Here is a 25,353-nt window from a genome sequence, read left to right on the forward strand (position 1 = left end):
TGGTTATTTTCCATCATATAGACCCCTCAAAATGACTTCAAATGTGATGTGGTCCCTAAAAAAAAATGGTGTTGTAAAAATGAGAAATTGCTAGTCAATTTTAACCCTTATAACTCCTTAACAAAAAAAAATTGTTTCCAAAATTGTGCTGATGTAAAGTAGACATGTGGGAAATGTTATTTATTAACTATTTTGAGTGACATATCTCTCTGATTTAAGGGCATAAAAATACAAAGTTTGAAAATTGCAAAATTTTAAAAATTTTCGCCATATTTCCATTTTTTTCATAAATAATTGCAAGAAATATCGAAGAAATGTTACCACAAATATGATGTACAATATGTCACGAAAAAACATTCTCAGAATCAGCGGGATCCGTTAAAGCGTTTCAGAGTTATAACCTCATAAAGTGACAGTGGTCAGAATTGTAAAAATTGGCCCGGTCATTAAGTACCAAATTGGCTCTGTCACTAAGGGGTTAACTCAACTTTAAATTAAAAAAAAAAAAATCTAAATGTTTAATAAATATCATTTGAACAAAAAAACAAAAAAGAGCTATTGTGAATTTTATATATATATATATATATATATATATATATATATATATATATATATATATTATATATATATATATATATATATATATATATATATATATATATATATATATATATATACACTCACCGGCCACTTTATTAGGTGCACCATGCTAGTAACGGGTTGGACCCCCTTTTGCCTTCAGAACTGCCTCAATTCTTCGTGGCATAGATTCAACAAGGTGCTGGAAGCATTCCTCAGAGATTTTGGTCCATATTGACATGATGGCATCACACAGTTGCCGCAGATTTGTCGGCTGCACATCCCAAAGATGCTCCATACAAGGCAGGATGGATCCATGCTTTCATGTTGTTTACGCCAAATTCTGACCCTACCATCCAAATGTCGCAGCAGAAATCGAGACTCATCAGACCAAGCAACGTTTTTCCAATCTTCTACTGTCCAATTTCGATGAGCTTGTACAAATTGTAGCCTCAGTTTCCTGTTCTTAGCTGAAAGGAGTGGTACCCGGTGTGGTCTTCTGCTGCTGTAGCCCATCTGCCTCAAAGTTCGACGCACTCTGCGTTCAGAGATGCTCTTAGGCCTACCTTGGTTGTAACGGGTGGCGATTTGAGTCACTGTTGCCTTTCTATCAGCTCGAACCAGTCTGCCCATTCTCCTCTGACCTCTGGCATCAACAAGGCATTTCCGCCCACAGAACTGCCGCTCACTGGATTTTTTTTCTTTTTCGGACCATTCTCTGTAAACCCTAGAGATGGTTGTGCGTGAAAATCCCAGTAGATCAGCAGTTTCTGAAATACTCAGACCAGCCCTTCTGGCACCAACAACCATGCCACGTTCAAAGGCACTCAAATCACCTTTCTTCCCCATACTGATGCTCGGTTTGAACTGCAGGAGATTGTCTTGACCATGTCTACATGCCTAAATGCACTGAGTTGCCGCCATGTGATTGGCTAATTAGAAATTAAGTGTTAACAAGAAGTTGGACAGGTGTACCTAATAAAGTGGCCGGTGAGTGTATATATATATATATATATATATATATATATATATATATATATATATATATATATATATATATATATACAGTATATAGATAATTAATTAAAGAAGCCCTCCCATGAATTTTTTTTGTTTTCATAAATCTATGTATATGAGTATGGTATGTAGTGTGAGTGTATTGCTCACCTACGACTGCGTCCGCTAGGATCCAGAGCTGTTCTGCTCCTCGTCTCAGTGAAGTCTTTGCTCTTCAAACTTTATATTTCGCCCTATGCGTGAGCCATAAGTCTCCTTTACCATGAAAGTCTGTGTTGCCTCATTCTGACACTCCATAGACTTACATTGTAAAAGCAACTTTGGGTCACGCAGTGTTACCCGGGGAGTCTACAGAGCGGTGACATCACTGAGAAGAGGAGCAGAACAGCGCTGAACCCCAGAGAAGGGGGCGGTAAGTGAGTATATTAATACACTCACTATACACCATACACATATACACAGATTTAATAAAAAAAATATTCATGAGAGAAATTTTTTAATGAACAATAATAATGTCTGTATTACTCTAATGTTATGGATTAGTGATAACAAGAACTGGAAAATTCCTATCCATATAATTACTTTTTGCATATTTTGCATCATTTGTTAATAGCAGATGTTCGGTGCAGTGCTCTGTTTTTCTTTTTATCTAAGACCTGAACAGTCAAGCTTCTTTTACATGTAATATAAGCAATCACCTCTATGCTAGATAAAACACTGGTCTTTTCCAGACTCTTACACAAATCATGCATAGGTGATAGCTTCCGCCGCAAGACATGGACACATGAAAGGAGAAGAGCATCTGCATTCAAATCAGACAGCAAGATCATTCTTAGCATGTCCCTAAAGGCACAGTTAGAATTTGCGCTGCCTGCCTCTTAAAGCCTCAGTGACAGCCCACTCCTGGTGCTGTGCTAAGTGCTGGGGAGGGGTCTTCTGCGCATAGACTGACAGTGATCAGCTGTGAGCCTCAGGATGTGTGCTGATAAGGCCTTGTGAGATCCTTCCCTTCACACTGGAGGACAGCATCTTACTGAAGAAGTGGCAATGTGCTCGGATCACAGAAATCTTTACAAGGTAAAAAGAGATTTCTAAGAGGACAGCATGAACCGTAGAGGGTCAGAAATACGAGCGTGTGGTGGCTAGCCATAGACTGTTCTACTACTCTTAAGTTACAGCATTATTCTGGCAGTGTTTGTCAGTATTAGATCGGTTTCTAATATGCATGTCATCTGCTCTTTTTGTGTTATGCAAAGAATATAAAACTTGATGTTACCATTTTTATTTGATTTTTTTACTACTTTTATGATTCCTTGTTTCTTACTCTGAGAATCGAAGTTCAATGTATTAAATATCAGGGGTCCTGGTGTTATGGGGATACCAGGTACAACAAAAAATGGTCATGCAACAATGACTCATTGTGACAATAATAATCTTTATTTTTATAGCGCCAACATATTCCGCAGCACTTTACAATTCAACAGTTCATAAACAACAGTCATATATAACAAAGATAAAGATAATACAATACTTAAAGCAAAGATAATGACGACCCTGCTCTTCAGAGCTTACAGTCTACAATGAGGAGGGGTGACACAAAGTACAGGGGCTTATTTACAATGATGGTCCAGCCATCTTGACGGAATGGGGGTATATAAAGCTGCACCAGCCAATATTTGTTGTGCTCTTGGGTGTGGTGGAGTTTGATGGAGAATTATGTTCAGAGAAGTAGAGAATGGGCTATATATAACAAGAACTACGATTAGGGAATGTGATAGGCCACCTTAAACAGATATGTTTTTAGGGAGCACCTAAATAAGTTGTGGTTAGTCCAAATTTCTTGGGGTAGAGACTTCAATGTTTTTACTTTCCTCCAAAAACAGTCCGAGATTGATCAATGTTTTTTTTTTTTTGTTTCAATAATTTTATTTGAGACTTATCAGTGTTTTTGATCAGTGTCTGTTAGGTGTTGAGTTCCCGCCGCTGCGAATGTACCTTATTCCATCTTTATAATTATTTGGTGCATTCCGCCAGCCCTAATAGTGTCATCAGAGTTTGGTCAGATAAAAAAATGAAGGTTTCTCAAACTTTTCTTATCAAACAGTCCGTGAAATGGACAACACAAGAATTATTCATGTAAGCATAGATTTGCATTAGTGAATTTGATCTCACATCGAAATTCGGACTTGCCTCCATGATTTTAGGTAGGCCACTCAGTCTGCGAAAATACAAGGACATATGAACATCCTTTATCTTATCCTATGACTAAGCGCGCTTGGATACAAATAATTTTTACATACTGTTAGACGATATGCCGCTCATTTCCTCTTATCCTTGAACATCCGTATAGACTATATAGGGTATGTGAAAAACACCAATAACACTTTTACGTATAAAAGCCACAAGTTCTAGTCTGAAGAACGGTTTAATAAAACATGGTATTAAAAGAACCATAGATCCCGTAATAAAGACACCTATATTATGTTCATGCAAAAGAAAACTTAGGGGGCAGTCACACACTTATCGCATTCATATATTATTTAGTAGCCATTCACGTAGTATAATGAGTTTTCATGAAATCCCATTTACCCTGCAGATAAATTGTAAAAGTTTTGGAAAATGAGATCAAGTCCTAGTTGTACTTTTGTGGTGTTTAATTTTGCTACTGACAATGGACACAATAAATATTATATTACTCCCAGATTGTGAGCAGGGCCCTCCCTCCGCTTGTTAGAAATGAAGAATCGTCTGTTACTATGTAATGTCATATAGTTTGTGCAAGTTTCCCCTGAACTGTAATATGCTGCGGAATATACTGGAGCTTTTCATAGCAAGTGTTTAGGAGCATTGTTCTGTAGAAGTTATTTTTAAGCACAAGTGTGATAAATATCTCATGTATTAACATAGGGTTCTTTTTTTTTGTAATGAGGATTTATTCACACGTTGTGCTCATATAGTGGTTGTTGGTGAAATTTGAAAAATTGAGGCAAAAAATGTGACATGACCACAAAATGTCACTAAACCATGACATATATGGCTTTGTTAGGCTACGTTCACATTTGCGTTGTTGGGCGCAGCGTTGTCGACGGATACCAATGCATGAATCATGCGCTCCTATCTTTAACATAGGGGGACGCATGGACATGCGCCGGTATGCGTTGTAATGCATTTTACGATGCATGCGTCATATTGACGCACAAGACAGGGCGCAGGGGACGCTACTTGTAGCGTTTTCCCTGCGCCGAAGCTCCTGATCTTTACTATCTTATGACAACGCATGCGTCGCAAAACGTTGCGTTGTGTACATGCGTTGTTGGTTGCGTCGCCGACGCTGCACCCAACAACGCAAATGTGAACGTAGCCTTAGATAGTTTCATAGTTTTTAAGGCTGAATAGACTTAGGTACATCGAGTTCAGGCTATAACCTGACATGTTGATCCAGAGGAAGGCAAAAACCACATAGCTGCGGTGTAGATCTTGAGAAATTAATTTATAATGTTATATGATAATGATTTCTTCCAGGCTCCGGGGTGTGCAGTGCCTGGAAGAAATCTCTGCCTCCGGTCTTCATTATAATGGTACCCCCTGCTATCAGCATCACACTGACCTGTTCGGTGCTGTAAGCTAGTGCATGCGCTATGTATGTGTACAGTTACGCTGTCTGCCCTCCTATGGGCAGTGTCTGTATTGATCATCTGCACAAGCACCGGCGAGTCTCTGCTACAGCGCAGTGATATGCAGACACTACCCATAGGAGGGCAGAAACGGTTTTCTTAACTACGCGCATGCATAGCTCATACAGGGGATTACAGGGCAAAACAGGTCAGTGTGACGCTGATGGGAGGGGGTACCATTATAATGAAGTCAGTAGGGAGTGATTTCTTTCAGGCCCCGCACGCTCCGGAGCCTGGAAGAAATCACTAACGTATAACATTATAAATGAGTTTCTCAAGATTTACACCACAGCTATGAGGCATATGGATAAGACGGGTTTAACTATTCTATTACCTGTATGTCCATAGTAATAGATCAAAATCACCCAGGGGTGATAGATTCCCTTTAATATCTGTCTACAAATATCTGAAGGGATGTCACAGTGTAGAGGGATCATCCTAATTCTCATTTGCACATGGAAACATGAAAAGCAATGGAATGAAAGTGAAAGGGAGAAGATACAGATTAGCCTGTTTGGAGCCTGGTAACTGACGTCATGGGAGATTTCTCCTGCCCGGCTGCACTTAGGATGAGACCGGATGTGATGCAACTATTGGGGCGTGGGTCACCACGCATGTGCCGTATTCAAACACATTGATTGAAATCCCTATATAAGAGCCAGAATAACACACAGTTAGTTACAGCCCTCCCGAGCAAGCACACGCGAAACGTGCATTGCGGCTGAAAGCATCTAGTCCCAGGTGGATACAATGGGTATTGACATCATGGGAGATCTCCCCCGTCCAGCTGCACTTAGGATGATACAGGATGTGATGCAACTACCGGGGCGCGGGTCACCATGCATGCGCCATATTCAACCACATTGATTGACATCCTTACATAAGAGCCATAATAACACACAGTTAGTTACTGTCCCCTGAGGAAGCCCACACAAAACACACGGGGCTGACAGCATCTGGTCCGAGGTGGATACAATGAGTAAGAAAAAAATGTAGCTTTATTTTTGCAGCTTTCGTTCCCTTAACGCGATATGCACCCCATTATTTAATCAATGAAACATCTCTCTGACTTATAAATATTATACAAATGGTCTATGAATTAGTATTTTTTGTTGCATGGGAACAATGACTGCATGGGCACTGGCACTTTATGAGACTTGCTGCTATTTTTTTGTTTTCCCCACATCCACTATATTTACTGGGGACCATGTGCTTTACACCTGTGTAAATCAGCTATCCACTTTGTTTTTCCATGTGATCTGTGTTACTTAGTTTTTGCATTAAAATATATTTTTTAAATAAACTCTATATATTTTATATGGGGTAATTTTTGCTCTTATTTTTTGCGTTTTCATTAATTATGGAAGTATACCGTGCTAATATAGCCCCCCTCACCATTATTATTAAGCTTTCTGTTTCAAGGATTTTGCTGATATTTGTGGAAGATGGTTTATTGAATCCTATATTGAGCAGGGGGATAGACACGATGACCCTTGAGGTCTCTTCCATCTCTAACATTCTATGATTGTATGATTTTATGAACTCAGTGGCACTTGCCTGGGTAGTTGCTGAGCTCTCTCATTGGCTGCAGTGCTGTTGCTGTGACATTAACAGTGCAGACAAGCAACTGAAGTTTGACTACTGACAGAGAGCTGGTGCTGGACCTTGGAAAGGGTAAGGCTGGTTTCACATTTGCATTGGGCAGAACTGCGGAGGACTGCGTAGTTCCTCTGTTAATCCCTGCCCACTGCAGCACCTATTCCATTTAGCTCTGCCTACGTCAGCATGAATCCTGCATACCTATCTTTAACATTGGGTAATGAGGCCATGCGAATCTATGCATATGCCTACGCATGCGTCATTTTGATTCTGCGCCGAACTGCGCAGAAAGCAACACGTTGCTTTTTGTTGCAGTCGGAGCAGCTGCAAAATGATGCATGCGAAGACATCCACATAGATTCACATGGCCTCCGTACCCAATGTTAAAGATAGGTATGCAGGACGACGTAGGCGGAGCTGAATGGAAGAGGTGCAGCAGTGGGCGGGGCTTAACGGAGGAACTACGCAGCACTCCGCAGCTCTGCCCAATGCAAATGTGAAACCAGCCTAAGTAATGCTCACTTTGTTTATTATACCTTGCACAGCTTAGAATTTTTAAATTTAAATTAATTAAAATTTTTCTGAAGAGGGACAACCCTTTTAAAAATACTGAGCCAAAGTGTGTGTGCGCTGTGAGTGTGCGCTGTGAGTGTGCGTCTGTGTGTGTTTCAACATCTGTGCATGTGTGCATGTAGGAGCTCTAAAATTAGGTCTTTTACACCTACAATTAGATTTAGCATTCTTCATAAAAATCCCAATGCTATAGACCATCTAATAAGCCGTCATCTCTTCGGTCACATTCGTTCTGAACATTACTGTTTTTCTAGCTCTGCATTTTTTGCTTACTATACCACAAACAAGGCTTCAGTTTATGCGCAGCCCAGGTTGTGCATTTCCGTGCTAGAGACGGGCTGCAGGTGTTGTCAGCACACTATTAACTCCGCTAATGAGCCTCAGCCTGCGAGTGCTAGTGAAGAAGACACCATTCTACTCTTCGCATATTACTTCATTTTTTTTTCTTATTATTTTTAGACTGCAATCTATAGTCTAACACCCACTACTTTTCATTGCCTCCTTTATTTAAAATCTTTTTTTCACTTAAATGACTTTGCAGAAGTTTCAGAATTCTATTCATTTAGGAGGATAGAGTATTATTTCTGAATCCATTATTACTTGCTGATTGGATTTCCGCTTGCATGATTTTTTTTTCTATTATGGCTATAATATTATTGTCATATGTAGCTGTCAATATCCTGGCAGATCAATAGCCAATGGGTACTACTGTAGTAAAAGGACATAAGGAAGCCCAAGAGACAGATTTATAGTATGTGGTTAAAGCAGCTGTTGCTTCCTTATGACAATTTTTTCTTTGCTCATCGGGGGCATGAACCTATCATTCTATTTGAAGTGAGTTAAAGGGGCTGTCCCATCTGGGACATTTATGGCATATTGATTGCTCTTTCAGCCATTTTTGCAGATTCGGAATACTCCTTTGAAGAGAGATTTTTATCTTGATAATGGCCTACAGCTTTTATCCTCCCCTCCCCCAATGGATTCATAAAACAAAGTGTATGCAGTGTCGGTGTTGCGTTCCATTCAGTGTTTTTCGCTGCCCTGGTCACCCCTGGTCCAAGAAAGAGTGAGACTCCTCTTACAGTGATTTAATGTGTACAGTAATTTCATACCACAAACAAATTCAACTAAAATGATGCATGTCTTCCAAAACAGATTTGCTTACAGAATTGCTAAGGATTTCGCCCCTTTCAATGGAAAGGGTTAAATCTACAGCAATTGTGCAGAAAATCCACATCTAAACGCTCTTCAAATTTCAAAGCAGATTTTCTTTTGGCATAGAAATATGACATGTGGGAATCTGTGAATTTATGTTCATTTCTCCTCCTTGACCTATTCCAGTGACGTCTACTCCTTTGTCATGCACCAGAATTCGTGTTTCTGCCCACCCAAGTGATAGAGGATTTGTCATCAGTGCCGCCTCTGGCTAGTTAGAGATGCTGGTGTTGCTGGTACTTGGGGTGTTACTTTATCAGGCAGAAAGGGTGTGGTTTTTTTTTTCCAGATAATCAGCCAGATTAATTATCTCCTGCTAAGGTCAATAGTGCAGTGCCACACCTTACTTGAACTCCTTGAGTTGCCAGTTATAAGTATGTAACCCTGATTATTTCTCCTGTTGATATATTTGACCCAGCTTACTTATTTCCCATTGCTAACCTTGGATTGTCTTTACCTTCTGCCTGTCTGATGGCTTTGCCTCTGACTCTATACAACTGATTATAACCTTGGCTACCTCAATGACCTTGTCCCTGTCTCTTGATTTTATTTTGCACTTGCCTTTTTGCTTTAGTTTTGACCTAGCCAGTGTTAGGTGTCGAGTTCCCGCCTCTGCACAGGGAGAATCTCGAACCATCTCCGCAGCAGTCTCCCATTCTCCTCCAGCCGCAGTGGAGTCTGCTCAGCAGAGCCATCGGTCCCAGCATATAGCTCAGGCTGATACTGGACGACTGGTTACTACTTCCCTTCCAGGCTCTGTCCTTGTAGCCAGCAATGTTCAGCAGTGAGCAGGTCTTTCTGGGACTAAGTCCTGCTTTTCCCATACTGAGCATGCCCACGGGACGACCTCCCATTGGAGGTCGGGGGTCACATGCTCAGGTCCTGTTGTGGCTCCTATTGGTCCATCGGGAAGGTCTTGTACCACTTCCGCTATAAAAAGTTCACATGGCCACTCGGCCATGCGCTAGTGTACATTTGAAGACATGTGTGTGTTGATCAGTGCAAGTCATTCTTTAATCATCCCCTCCCTTGTGTATGACTGCTCGTGTAAGGTGGATGTCTGCTATCTAGCGCCTGGCTGAGCCATCAGTACTAAACACACTAAATAGCGTCTAATTACTGTGACCGCCAGTGCATCACCGTGCGCTATTAGAGTGCTTTCCTATCCCAAGTCTGGGTGGTTAGTGGCGTCCGCCAGAGTGGCACAGTACGCACTCTTGTGCATTTAAGTTATATTTTCTGTTACTTTGACACCCCAGTTGCGGTGTCGAGCGCAAATGGTCTGAGCGTACTCTAATCCTGTGTCTTGGGATAGAGTCCTGAGACTCCTTGCTTGTGCTCTTGGTGCAGTACCGCGGCCCTGTGATGCAACAGGGTTTGCTTCCTTCACACTGGGTGAAGTTAACCCGTGTGTGTATCCACATTATACCACCATATAGTCCGTCATTACTCAGCAGCAGGATCCTTATCTGCACGGTGGACCCAGGCTGTGAACGCACCTATACCATTTCTCTTATAATTTGGTGCGTTCTGCCAGCCCTAACAGCCAGTTGACTTTCCTCTCTAGCTCACTCCACAGGATGGAAGCTACTTGATAGATGTAACCCTGGGTACCCTGTAGTAAGTCCAAATACCTGTATAGTGCTTAAAGGATGAGGGCCAAGGATCCTTTGAGACCAATTAGGTGGAGTGACTTGTGCAAAATTTGTCAAATTTCCACGGACAGTTAACCCTTTCACCTATTTAACATGCCATGACTGTTATAAAGTATCCTGATGGATTCCACTTTTTATGGGATTTATCATGTTCTCATCACGGTTCTCAAGATTGTGGAAGCCCCAACAAATAAGCAAATAACATAAATCTAACATAGTCAAAAATGGTGGAAATTAATGTTATTTTTCGATTATGGCAAATAAATTATATTTTACTCCATCCATATGTCTCTATTAAATTACTGAAAACAAAGTTGAAAGATAAAACACAAAATTTAATATCTTTTTGCTGATATGATTAATCTTCATAAGACCAATGCGCATTAAACAGAATTCTGGTGTTGGCTGCAAATCTAAAGAATCCAGTTAAAAGCGACAAAGCTAATTAAATGCTAACTACATCCTAGATCCAAGACACTGCCTTTTGTGCTTCAGATGTGACTTAATTAATTAAATGTGAACTCCCATGCAATTATAAATGCATTTTTCCTTACATTTTTATTAATTGTTACATAGGTTGGAAAAAGACACAGGTTCGTCAAGTTCAACCTTTCTCTACTAATTTTACATTATCTATCATTTGATTATTTATAATGTACAATACCTGTTATGAAAAAAGTATACTGCTCTTTTTTAAATGCTAGTATAATTTATCTTACTACTATCTCTTATATATAAATACCACTGATGCATATCAAAATAAGCCCTAAAACAGGGATATGCCCTAGAAATGGACATATGTCACGGGGAAAACTCCACTAATCAATATTTCCTACAGCTAAACGGAGTAGAAACGACCCAAAAACATTTGTAATAAAAATAGTAACAAATTTTATTAAATATATGACAACACAAATAGATATACACTATAGGGACAAGGTACACGCAGAGCTCATGTACGTGGGACAAAGAACACTGAAAGTTACACCATGGGTAGATACATCTGACAGAGGCCTATCACCTCTGAACACAGAACAGGGAAGAATGGTATATCATAACAAAGTGCATAGTGCCTAGTGCAATGATGCTAATATTCACTATATCTCCTCAGCTAGCCCAAATGGGCTCAAAAAAAGGACCAACCTCCCATGCATACCTTACCCATGAATAGGTGCCAGTGTACGTCCAGCTAGCCCCGACGCGCGTTTTGCGTTTGGCTTCCTCGGGGGGCATATTTTTTGTGTATAATCTGGGCTTCATTTAAAAGACAGGAGCAGCTGCGGCCACTCAGCGGCGCCATTAATGGCGCATGCGCACCGCCAAAGGTGGGGATGTATGACACATACTCGCCGGCTCTCCTAGTGTACAGAGCGGGGTGAGGAAAAAATCCTCTAGACGTCACTTCCCGCTCTGTCACTTCCGGATGCCAGAAGGGATGGTCCGCAAACCCTCACCGTGGCGCGCATGCGCGCGCGCCGAGAACGCCATCTTGCTTAAGGGAACGATTAAGGACGGTAAGTATATAGGGTTGCAGCTGTGAAAGACTGAAAGACAAAAAATCAAATACTACTGAGAAACAGTAATATGTGCCAATATAGCAAATAGGGTGAAAAGATGATTTAGAGCGGTTAAATATAATCAATAGCATGCCGCTCACACCGGAAAACTAGTGATGTGTAAAAATTAATAAATAACACCTAAATTGGGGCAACGCATCCCGCTCAAGAAATACCAGTACTGAAATATAGTGATATAGTCCTACAGAAAGTGCAAGTGAATATAAATATATCTACTTAACCACACACATTGGTATGTATATCGAACCCATACACCTACAAAAACATACCATATGGATAACATACAGGACAATATACCTGCTATGGTGTACAGCAATTTTATATACAAAGTGACACATATACTTAAAACCCACTATATCATATATTTCTCATGCAAGATGGACATCTTGTCTCTTCTGTGACAAAGTGTCCGGAATAAGTAGACACTCTAGTTCCTTTCGATCTTTTTTCTCCTTCCAACACACAGCCGACAAATTATCCAGATGTCTCGTGGAAGCCCAGAAAAACAGACAGATGGCAATAGATATGTGTAATAAAGACTCTAAAATAACACAAAAAACACAAATTAAAATCCAGAACACAATGAATCAAAAATCTCTTATAGTAGCCCATTCCTCAATCAGACTCCTCTAACTGTAAAGAACCCTTTCCTATTTAGATGTCAGAATCACTTTTCCTCCACACATGACGAATGTCCCTTAGTCCTTTTCAGGTCCTTATTCCTTCATAAGACATTACAAAGAACTAGGGATAAGTTCATTACATGTTGAACAAATGCTATTCGAGGTATAAGAGGTATCATATACTATATCAGCATTTATAAAAGGACTAGATACTTTTCTCATGTCAAATGGCATTGTGGGTTATCAAGTAACTCAGCAATTGAGAATGGTGAAGAAAGGTTGAACTTGATGGGCCTGAGTCTTTTTACAACCTGTATAACAATGTATTATTACCCTTTTATAAATCACTAGATGGTGGCCCGATTCTAACGCATCGGGTATTCTAGAATATGTATGCGTAGTGTATAGCACAGCCCACGTAGTATATTGCGCAGCCCATGCAGTACATTGCACAGCCCACGCAGTACATTGCGCAGCCCATGCAGTAAATTTCGCAGCCCACGCAGTACATTGCACAGTGCACGTTGTATATTGCCCAGCCCATGTAGTATATTGTGCAGCCCACGTTGTATATTGCCCAGCCCATGTAGTATATTGCACAGTCCACGTAGTATATTGCCCAGCCTATGTTGTATATTGTGCAACCCACGTTGTATATTGCGCAGCCCATATAGCATATTGCGCAGCCCACGTATTATACTGCGCAGCCCACGTGGTATTTTGCCAAGCCCATGTAGTATATTGCGCAGTCCACGTAGTATATTGCCCAGCCTACGTTGTATATTGTGCAGCGCATGTTGTATATTGCCCAGCCCATATAGTATATTGTGCAGCCCACGTATTATACTGCGCAGCCCACGTAGTATATTGCCCGGCCCATGTAGTATATTGCGCAGGCCACGTTGGATATTGCGCAGCCCACGTATATAGCAATGTGGGCATGATATCCCTATTAAAAAAAAAAAGAATAAAAAAAAAAATAGTTATATACTCACCTTTCGTTGGCGCCTGGATCCAGGAAGCAGTTACCGATGCTTGGGATCCACCGAGCCGGCCGCCATCTTCCTTTCCCAGGATTCATTGCTAAATTACCCAGAAGACTTAGCGGTCTCGCGAGACCGCTAAGTCTTCTGGGTAATTTCGCAATTCATCGCCAGGAACGGAAGATGGCGGCCAGCGCCAGCGGCTCGGCGAACTACGGAGGGTGAGTATAGCAGTTTTTTTTTTTTTTTATTATTTTTAACATTAAATTTTTTTACTATTGATGCCACATAGGCAGCCTCAATAGTAAAACATTGGGGACACACAGGGTTAATAGCAGCGGTTACGGATTGCTTTACTCGCGGCATAAAGCGGTCCATTACCGCCTGCATTAACCCTGTGTGAGCGGTGACTGGACAGCGTATGCAGGCGCCGGGCAGTGAGTGCGGGGAGTAAGGAGCGGCCATTTTCTTCTGGACTGTGCGCGTCGCTGATTGGTCGTGGCAATGGTCGTGGGCGTTTTGCCACGACCAATCAGTGACTTGGATTCCATTTCAGAAAGAGGCCGCGACCAATGAATATCCATGACAGAAAGAAAGACAGACAGACAGAAGGACAGACAGACAGACGGAAGTACCCCTTAGACAATTATATAGTAGATTGGTGAGGCCACATCTAGAATATGGGATTCAGTTTTGGGCTCCACATTTTTAAAAGGATATTCTGAAGTTAGAATCAGTTCAACGACGGGCAACTAGATTATTACAAGGGATGGATGGTATCGCATATGAGGAGAGGTTGTAAATATGAGGAGAGGTTGGAAAAAGTTGGGCTTGTTTAGCTTAGAAAAAAACACACCTCTGAGGAGATCTCATTTACATGTATAAATGTATGTGTGGCCAGTACAAAACACTGGCACATGACTTGTTCCTTCCAAGGACTGTCCTGAGGACTAGAGGGCACTCATTACTTGTGGAAGAAAAGCTAAACAGGAAAGGGTTCTTTACAGTTAGAGCAGTCAGACTGTGGAACGCCGACCACAGGAGGCAGTAATGGCAGACACTATAGCAGCTTTTAATAAAGGGTTAGATGATTTCCTCAGTACACTTAATATTTTGTGGGTTATAGTTAAATTAGTGACGATATGTACAATTGGGGGAGAAAGCTTGAACTTCATGGACCTAGGTCTTTTACAACCTATGTAATTATGTAACTAACTGAAAGTAACAATATAACTATTAATAAAAATGCATATATGTATATCTAATTGTTTATTCTGTGAGTGGGGCTTGACATTCAATTAATTAATTTCTGAAATACAAAAAGGCAGTGTCTTGGATCTAGGATATATTCAGCATTTAATTAGTTTTCTTGCCTTTAACTGGCTACTTTAGATTTGCAGCCAGCGCCAGAAATCTGCTCAATGCATGCTTGTCTCATGTAGATTAATCATAACAGCGAAAAGATATTAATGTTTGTGTTTTATCCTCCAACTTAGTTTTCAGTAATCTAACAGAGAAATATGAATGCAGGGAAATCTAATTTATTTGCCTTGGCTAATGTGTTTACATTAATGGGATAAATTGCAGTGGCTGTTTCTTGCATCTGTCTGTTCCGAGTTCAGTCTCCAGCACAAAATACTTCAGGGACAAGCAAATGTATGTCAACCATGGCAATACTGCTTGTATATTGTCATGATTATGGCACTTTCATCAATACTGATGTTTAATGTTTCCCTTTAATTTCAGTTGCATACATGATGTTTTAGGATTGTAGTTAATTGTGAGAACTATTAGTTCGACCTAGTGGAGACAGTAAATTCAATATGCCGTTCAGGCCATGAAGGTGCTAAGCTGTTACCTTCTAACGACATTAGCGGTAATTCTTAGTATCCTGATTTACTGCTGTTCTTCAGGTAAAGGGGACACTTGGATGTGCAGAAAATGCACCTTGCATGTATTCTTTGACTTTTTGTTGGGCTGATTTGCGTTGTAGTATGCTTTATCTATTTTGGTGGTTTTCCATTTTGTTCTCGGGCTTCACACCATAAGTGGTGCTCATATAGCCCTATTTAACCCTTTGAGAAGCTATTAATGATCGTTAAAGTAAGGGTGGTATTGTAGTTTCCTTAGGAAAGAGTCTGTTTAGTAACCAAGAGATTTGCAGTACATTGGGACATCATTAGTGATGAGCAAATATACTCATTACTCGAGATTTCTCAAGCATGCTCGGGGGTCCTCTGAGTATTTTTTAGTGCTCAGAGATTTAGTTTTTCTTGCCACAGCTGAATGATTTACATCTGTTAGCCAGCATAAGTACATGCGGGGGTTGCCTGGTTGCTAGGGAATCCCCACATGTACTTATGCTGGCTAACAGATGTAAGTCATTCAGCTGTGGCAAGAAAAACTAAATCTCTGAGCACTAAAAAATACTCGGAGGACCCCCGAGCATGCTTGAGAAATCTCGAGTAACGAGTATATTCGCTCATCACTAGACGTCATCATCAAACCTTTTAAGAAGTAAACACCACACTTCTATATTTCTTGTGGAATGTAATGAATTGAATTGCTAGATACCACCCTAGGCTAAAAGCTTGCAACTGAGGAGAGGATATGTCTGCCATCACATACCTGTATCACCACTTCTTCCTGGTGTTAAATTTAGATCAAATGCAAATAATAACTTCCAAATTACAATTGATAGTTGGACATTTAATACTCTGTTTATATCTCTTTTGGTGTCTCAATCACCAAAAGCAATGGACAAAATGTCATACCAAGCTGCACTATATTTTCTTTTAGAAGGGTGGAGACCACGATAGAAACCCAACAGATATTACTGTAGTCGGATCCTGTACTCTCCTGCATCATCCTTACTACCCCAATGTCTCTGAATTGATGACTCACAGTTGTGCCGAAATCCATTTGACAGATGAATTTGTAAAAAAGCAAAAGCTTCCAGCACAGTTGTGCTCAGTTTGACATAACATCAATCTTACCTATTTGTAGAATAGGCTTGTTTTTCTGTTCACTGTATAATGATGTACATTTGTCTAACTGAATGATTATATCTTCTGCCATCTACATCAACATAATTGCATGCGTGCTTTAAAATTATTGATCTGTTAACTTGTTTCCAACACAGATCAACAGTCTGGCACTCCTACTTGCCTACAATAACTAGGCACATCGAAGCTGACACAAGCAGGGCTGAGATCTGTTTGATGCTGACAGATCAATGATGTAAAATTGCAAATGCTTTGTGAGAATTATCTTCTGCCATATGCATCAACAAAGCAGCATTTTCTAATCGCTGATCTTGTCAGCAGCAGGCTTCAGACACAGTTCAGGCTTGCTTGTGTCTACTCTTCAGTTCTCATAATTGGATGCTAAGCAGAGCAGAGTCTAGATCTGTGCTGAAAACCAACTAACAGGTAAATGATGTAAAAACACACAGACAGCTATGTTGATGCAGATGGCAGAAGATATTTAGTTAATTGGGCTGAAAGACTGCTGTATAGAACCATAAAAAGCATAGAATAATAATGTATTCTAAAAGTAAAATACACTCTATGGTGAAGGCATGGCAGACCTATGGTAAATATAGCTGAGAGAGACTGAAACCATTGCAGCACATGCTCCTGCGGTTGAACTACAATGGGATGGATCCAATTTCAACTAGAGGCTAAATATAGTCTGATAGGGCATCCTTCAGGAGGTGATATGTGTAAAATTGGGGAGATAAAACAATAAGTCATAATATCAGAAATGAATAGCTATATACTGTATGTACATTATTATAACAGCAAATTGTGATTTTGTTAACAGCCCTTTATGTTATTCTAGTCCTCTTAAGTGAAATAACCTTCTGTGACAAGTAATTAAAATGGGCCTTCATGTGTCAAGTAAAAGTAGCCTTATGCTATAATGTCATAATTTGAAGGACAATAATCTTAAAGGGGTTGTCCAGTATAAATTGCTAAGTCTGCAGTCACTTTGTGTACATACTTATGAATCCAACCAGTGCAATCACTGTGCGCTATGTGGATTTGCCGGTTTCTGACAAATACAAGAGTAAGGAAGAGAGGCAGCGCCCACTGGCCGGGAGTATGTATAACTCATTCATACCCTCCAGTCTTGAGTCAGAAACCGGCAAGTCCCAGCAGCGCATTCTCTGGGAGGGATAAGTGTGCTGCCACACAGAGTGACTGGAGAATTATCAATTTGGACCGGACAACCTCTTTAACCTGAAAATATTGATCTAATATTTTGGGACCTTCCATTTTTCACTAACTGCAGATATCTAGGGAAACAAGGGTTGGCATTTACTGATATGTTCTGCAGAGGTTTGGCCTGTCTTGAGATGTCTTAAAGCTGCTGGTCTTCTCCTTACCACTGAATAACCTTGTGCTTATGCGATGTTTGATGAGACATATGTCAGCCAAACACTGCATCTGCGTTTTCTCAATATGAACACGTCTCTCATTATACTTCAGCTGCATAGATTGGACAGTAGTATTTTAGTTCCTATGCCTATGTCTGGTAGATCTGTACATTGGAACCATCTTAAAATGAAACTTTAATACAAGTTTGAGGATTGCTCTGTGAATTTTACTAAACCTCATAGGACCACTTAGCAAAATTTACAATCTTTAAGTGACATGGTTTGTTTCTTAGCGTTTCCCTGTACAGAAGCTGCCACTATATTTGCCTGTTGCGACAGGGCCACCACCCTTGATAATTTGATCTCTGTATAAAGTTAATTAAACCAATATGAGCCATGGTCTCAGGGGATATGAACAATTATGCACCAATTACAGACAACTTCATTGATATACACGAGGTAGTAATTGGCTCCTGTATTCATTATGAAAGTCATTGGGGATATAGATATTTGACATCAGCTTCTGGCATTTCCATAAATGATATAATAGAAGAAGATGGTGTTTATTTAATTTCTGATGACTTCTGACCTATTCGTTGCCTTAGTACTTTAGAGACTGTTTCTACATTTACTGAAACTCCAAGAAAAGAAAAAAATCATTAATGGTACTATGTCATTGTCATTTGTACTACAAGAAAAGTATTTTTTTTCCGCACTCTTTCTTTAATATTACATCTTTGAACAGTTGTGTAAAATGTTATAAGTTGGTTTGTAGGTTTAGAACATAATATTCCTTGACAGACAATTTTACTGCTTCCATCTGGCAGTTTTATTGACACACGGTGACAGAATGAAATTCTAAAAATGATACATTGGATTACAATATGTGACAAATCCTTTGGCTGATCTGAATCTTGAAATCCAGCAATTTCTCTTCACCTGTCTCTCAGGCAAGATGTTAAGTCTCATTGATTTGAATAGAGGCGTTTTCTTCTCCAACAATTTCCATTAATATTTTATAGGCTGACGGGGAGAAAACAATTGTTTTACGGTCTAATCTTTTATCCTTACAAAGATTTCCTTAGGTTCCTATTAGTATTTTTATTATATAGCTGTATATTTCAGATTTACATACTTTTGCTTATATAAAGTGCCTTGCGAAAGTATTCGGCCCCCTGGAACTTTTCAACCTTTTCCTACATATTATGCTTCAAACATAAAGATACCAAATGTAAATTTTTGATGAAGAATCAACAACAAGTGGAACACAATTGTGAAGTTGAACGAAATTTATTGGTTATTTTCAATTTTTGTGGAAAATAAAAAACTGAAAAGTGGGGCGTGCAATATTATTTGGCCCCTTTAACTTAATACTTTGTTGCGTCGCCTTTTGCTGTGACTACAGCTGTAAGTTGCTTGGGGTATGTCTCTATCAGTTTTGTACATCAAGAGACTGAAATTCTTGCCCATTCTTCCTTGGCAAACAGCTCGAGCTCAGTGAGGTTTGATGGAGATCGTTTGTGAACAGCAGTTTTCAGCTCTTTCCACAGATTCTCAATTGGATTGAGGTCTGGACTTTGACTTGGCCATTCTAACACCTGGACATGTTTATCTGTGAACCATTCCATTGTAGATTTTGCTTTATGTTTGGGATCATTGTCTTGTTTGAAGACAAATATCTGTCTCAGTCTCAGGTCTTTTGCAGACTCCAGTAGGTTTTCTTCAAGAATGGTCCTGTATTTGGCTCCATCCATTTTCCCATCAATTTTAACCTTCTTCACTGTCCCTGCTAAAGTAAAGCAGGCCCAAACCATGATGCTGCCTCCACCAAGTTTGACAGTGGGGATGGTGTGTTCAGGGTGATGAGCTGTGTTGCCTTTTTGCCAAACATATCATTTGGCATTGCTGCCAAAAAGTTCGATTTTGGTTTTATCTGACAGAGCACCTTTTTCCACATGTTTCGTGTGTCTCCCAGGTGGCTTATTGCAAACTTTAAATGACACTTTTTATGGATATCTTTCAGAAATTGCTTTCTTCTTGTCACTCTTCCATAAAGGCCAGATTTGTGCAGTGTACGACTGATTATTGTCCTATGGACAGACTGTCCCACCACAGCTGTAGATCTCTGCAGTTCATCCAGGGTGATCATGGGCCTCTTGGCTGCATCTCTGATCAGTCTTCTCCTTGTTTGAGATGAAAGTTTAGAGAGACGGCTGGGTAGATTTGCAGTGGTATGATTCTCCTTCCATTTCAATATGATCGCTTGCACAGTGCTCCTTGGGATATTTTAAAGTTTTGGAAATCATTTTGAATCCAAATCTGGCTTTAAACTTCTCCACAACAGTATCGTGGACCTGCCTGTTGTGTTCCTTGGTCTTCATGATGCTCTCTGTGCATCAAACAGAACCCTGAGACTATCACAGAGCAGGTGCATTTATACAGAGACTTGATTACACACAGGTGGATTATATTTATCATCATTAGGCATTTAGGACAACATTAGATCTTTCAGAGATCCACAATGAACTTCTGGAGTGAGTTTGCTGCACTGAAAGTAAAGGGGCCGAATAACATTGCACGCCCCACTATTCAGTTTTTGAATTTTCTCAAAAATTTAAAATAACTAATAAATTTCGTTCAGCTTCACAATTGTGTTCCACTTTTTGTTGATTCTTCACCAAAAATTTACATTTGGTATCTTTATGTTTGAAGCATGATATGTGGGAAAAGGTTGAAAAGTTCCAGGGGACCGAATACTTTCGCAAGGCACTAAAATTTATCTAACATATCTCAGCTAATATGCATATTATTTAATGTGTCTAAACTCACATTAAGCATATTGGTTGTTGTAAATTTTAGTTAACATATTGTAGCGTTTCACCCACTATGTGTCTTGGGGACACTCGCTTGGCATAGGATTCAAGCACTCAGGCATGGTACCTCACACAATTCAGCCCACATGGTTTATTTAGACTCCGCATAAACCAGATAGGGTACAGTCCGTTTCATTACAGCCACAAAACATTATAGGACATCAGTCAGTTCATGTAGCAGATAGGCTTCTCTGCCGTATATTATAATCCCCTTGTCCCAGGTTACCTTTCAGGAGTTCCACTCCTCACGCTGACTTCACATCAGTCCCAGGTCCTCAACACAGACCGTCCAGGTCTACAGTCTCTAGGTGCTTCCAGGACCTACAGCACACAGGCCACTCAGTGCCAAAGTCCACCCATGTGCTATTCAGGAATTCCAACACAGGTTTCCAGGGCCTTGCACTTGGACCATTCAGATCCAAACACAGGAACCATGTGACCCACACCCTGGTCACATTATATACCCTTAACCACTCCCTTGGATGGGAGTGTAGATGTGTGGCTAGTTTGTCCCGCCCATCTCACACAACTAGCCTAGTAAGGCTCCCTTGACTATTGTTCAACACTACAGAAACTCTTGAGGGACTACAGGTCCCAGAAGAACCACGTTGCATCAGACTTACCACGCAGACTCCCTCTGCAACACATATTGGCCATTCACAACACTGCCAGTCACTGTTTCATCACAACTATGCCTCTAAGTGCATCTCGAAGTGCACACACAGCGCCCCCTGGCTGTAACATTGGTCACTGCACCACAATATTAAGCTAGTAAAACTAAGCTCAAACTACCATTTTGCCTGGCTGTACGTTGTGGAAACTTTGCCACAGAGCCTTGCTAACTTAATTAGAATTTTCCTTCAATGTATTTATTGTAGGGGCTGCATAACAGTCACCTAAGGGGTATGTGAACGCTTTAAGCATTTCCCACAGACATTTCTGCAGAAAAAGTGTGATTCTTGGCAAGAAAAACACTGCATAAAAAATGATTATTTTTGCATGCATTTGGGATGCAATTTATTATAAGTTTTTGAAAAATGAGTGAAAAATGCTGCAAAAACACAGAAAGAATTGGCATGCTGCAGATATAAAACTACTTCAAACCTGCAAGGAAAAAATAAGCAACATAGCTCTTTCCTGGGTCAGTAAAATGCTGCTTTTTTGCAAAAAAATGCAGGAAAAATGTGACAAAAACACTATATGTGAACATACCTTAAGGGTATGTTTCCCCGTTCAGGAAACACTGCGTGTTTGATGCTGCGCAGAGCCGCAGCGTCAAACACGCAGCGTCCAGATGTTACAGCATAGTGGAGGGGATTTTATGAAATCCCGTCTCCACTATGCGTGGTAACACGCACCCGGCGGCCCTGCGATTCTGGACATGCGGCGCATCTTTTAAGATCGCAGCATGTCCGTTTACCTTGGGGCGATGCTGCACCGCCACAAGGTAAAACACAGGGCCCTATGTGTGGGGTGCGATGATGCCGGATATGTGCAATGAACACATCCGGCATCATCGCGTCACAGAAGGGGCGGAGCTTAGGGTGGACACATACCCTAACACTGTCCATTATTTTTTAAAACAGTAATCATAATGCTCAAATAATACAATCATATTTGTCACAAGCTATGAGGTGTCATAAGTGATGGATAAACTTGAGCAAAAAAGAATTTTGCAGTACCCTGGTCCAATGGCAGGGCTGATACTCTGCAGATAATAGAGCGTAGTATTGCCAATCATCTACTACCTGCGGCATCCATGTTGCCTCTGCTGTAGCCCCTCGAGATATCATGCATTCATCATGGCAATGTGGCTGCTGTACTCGGGTCCTGTGAACCATTTTGTTCATGTCTGTTGACAAACAATAAGTTATTTCACTTTTTCCTTATCATGTCAGGCTGGTTTCACACTTGCGTTTTGATCTGCAGCGGTTTTTTTTAAAACGCAGGTGGTGAAAAATCGCATGTAAACGCATGCAAACGCTGCATTTTTTAGCGCTAAAACGCTGCAGATCAAAACGCAAGTGTGAAACCAGCCTCAAATGGGTGTGACACGGAGAAAGTCATTTTTTGGGGTATACAAATTTAGTTTTGAATCAATTACAACAACTTGACCTGTTTTGTCTATTTTTTAATCGAGAAGCTTTGCCATTTTTTAATAAAAGATATTAAAATTGTTTTCGGATTTGGACAAATGTATTATTGCATCATAGCTTAAATGAGACGTCCATTTAAATCATATATTATTTTTTAGGGAGTCAGTAATTGAGATGCACTGAATTGTAGCAATGCTAATTATGTTACTCACTTAGGGAAAAGTCAGACAGCCGTATAAATTGGATGGAGATCGGAACGCAATGTTCAGAAGCTCTCCCAACCCGAATGTGACAGCTGCATAGAAATACATAAAGCTGTCATGCTAGAATAGGAAGAGCTGCTGGCCAGTCCGATCACTGCATTCTGATCTCTGTCCAATTTATATGGCCGCCTGACTTTTCCCTTATATGGCGCTGTTAATTCCTTACCGTTTTACAGATATCATCATCGGGGCTCATAATCTAAATTCCCCATCAGTATGTTTTTGGAATGAAAACTGAAATACCCTTAGGAAAACCAGATTTGCAGATGTTGTCCTCGGTGGGATTTGAACCCTGGACAACAGTGCTGCTAACCACTGAGCCACCGTGCTGCCCCTAGTTCCACACTATTGCTACTGGTGGTGCTATTGGTATCATGAGGACCTTTTGAGTGGGAACAATGTGCAAAAATGATTTTTAAGTGATAGATTTTATGCCGGTACGTTATGTCTGAACCATAGAATAACAATGTCGTTTGCAGGTTGGAATATCCATTTTTCCTATTGTAGAGAGTAAGACATAATGTACTTCTAATAAATTAACTTGATAGGTAATATACTAAAATACCGATTTCACTTCATAGCGTTCTTTGCGTTTCCAGTTTTCTGCCTGCAAAGCATTGCTGCCAATTTATAAACGTTCTGGAAAAAATCCAAAAGCTTTTTGCTTGAATTGACACTCAAGTCATTCCCCTATGCTATTCTGTAGCTGTCCAGCATTTAGGGAGGCTGAGGGACTCGAGGGACGCCACAGTGATCTGAGACGGAACAACGCAGGCAAGTAGCCCTCTGTGTCTTTTGCCTTCTGCTTGACTTGTCCTTCTTACAGCTTGGCAGGAGGAGAAGGTGGAAAACCAGTGAACAGTTGTAACCGAGAAAAATAAAAATAATAGATAGAAGGACAGGTATGAAACCAGCAGGATACGGTATGGAATGGCGATATACTGCAGTAAGGTGGAGGTGCGGGATTAAACACTGGAGCTGGAATTGAGAAGTTTGTTTCTTGATGCAATTTATTGGAATATTACTATGTTTTGTGGATTTCGGTAGCAGGCAAGATACCTAATGTATGGTTTTACCTTGGAGAGTTATGATGCTCATGCAATGCAAAGAGTTAAATGACAAAATTATCTCTGCAAAGTCCTTCATAGAATGAAATTGTACATATCCATAGTCACCTGGTTAAGCAGCTTATTATGTGGCGTATTTCCCTATGCCGGCTTCACACACGGGCATCGCTTACTGAATTTAAACAAGCATGACCATATGCTCTCTGAACATGTTGACAAAATAAAAGGAAATTGGAGACATTCCCTGAGGGTCTGAGAATGCTGCTGTGACTATGCATGAGTGGGAATTGTATAGCGTCTCTAACAAGCAAAATGGTTTCCCACAAATCACACATATCTAGGATATGTACACAGATCTTATGAATCTTAAAATGTGTGGATTTTAATGAGCTTGCAAACTGCAGCACCATGCATTAAATGTCATTGACTTCTACATCATTTGTTCTCTTACTAGATTTCATTCTGCATTCGCTACATTATGTAATACACAATAGAGATGCAGAAAAAACAGAAAATCTGAAAAAATAGGCTGTTCATTTCTTTGTACAGGCAAGTATCCAAGTTGCAACTGAGAAAAAAAAAGTTCTCCAGATCTGGAAGACTAAAAGTGCTGGGGTGAGAGCTACAGACAAATCAATATTATGACTTGACTAGTCATTTTGGCTACAGTGCTTCAAGTACTACAAGACAATGTTAAATAGTCAGTACTTCATATAAAAAACTAATTCCGTAAATAAACAGTTATAAGTGATGGAAGATTCATGTTGTCCAAACAATGGACAGCATGAATCAGACGCTATCTAAATTATTGCGGCCAGATATATGTTCTCTGAAGGCCTACCATATTTAAGAGAAGACAAGCTTTAAACCACCACTCCAGTGTTTTTTTTTTTGTCTTATTACAGTGGTGCCACTTGTGTAAGTCCCTTGACCCTGATATTATACTTACTAGCTACAGTTTTCCACTCTTCCTGGTGCCGCTCTGCTCCCAATCCGATATCTTGTGACTGCGCCTTCTGACTGACCAGAAGTCGGAGATGAGAGCATCATTCTGACCTCGTTCTGGCCTCATTTTGGATCTCATGGACTTACATTGAGTAAAATCCTATCCAGGGCTAACAGCAAAGATGTATACCTTAGTGTAGAATTATATCTATAGAAAACTGTAGGTAAGTCTC

General features: G+C 40.3%; 1 protein-coding gene across 8 annotated transcripts in view; it reads left to right on the forward strand.

Annotated features, from left to right (window-relative positions):
- LINGO2 (leucine rich repeat and Ig domain containing 2) overlaps positions 1-25,353 on the forward strand; it is a 1,932,610-nt gene that overhangs the window by 1,874,045 nt on the left and 33,212 nt on the right. Inside the window, exon 1 of one of the 8 annotated variants that reach the window (XM_077249266.1) lies at positions 2,517-2,673. The exons of the other annotated variants lie outside the window; for them this stretch is intronic. The gene's annotated coding sequence lies outside the window, so the exon portion shown is untranslated. Of the gene's footprint in view, positions 1-2,516; positions 2,674-25,353 lie in introns of those variants that run through there. 8 annotated transcript variants of the gene reach the window in all.

Source organism: Ranitomeya variabilis, chromosome 1 (genome assembly GCF_051348905.1).
Source record: "Ranitomeya variabilis isolate aRanVar5 chromosome 1, aRanVar5.hap1, whole genome shotgun sequence".
In the NCBI taxonomy this organism is placed as follows: Eukaryota; Metazoa; Chordata; class Amphibia; order Anura; family Dendrobatidae; genus Ranitomeya; species Ranitomeya variabilis.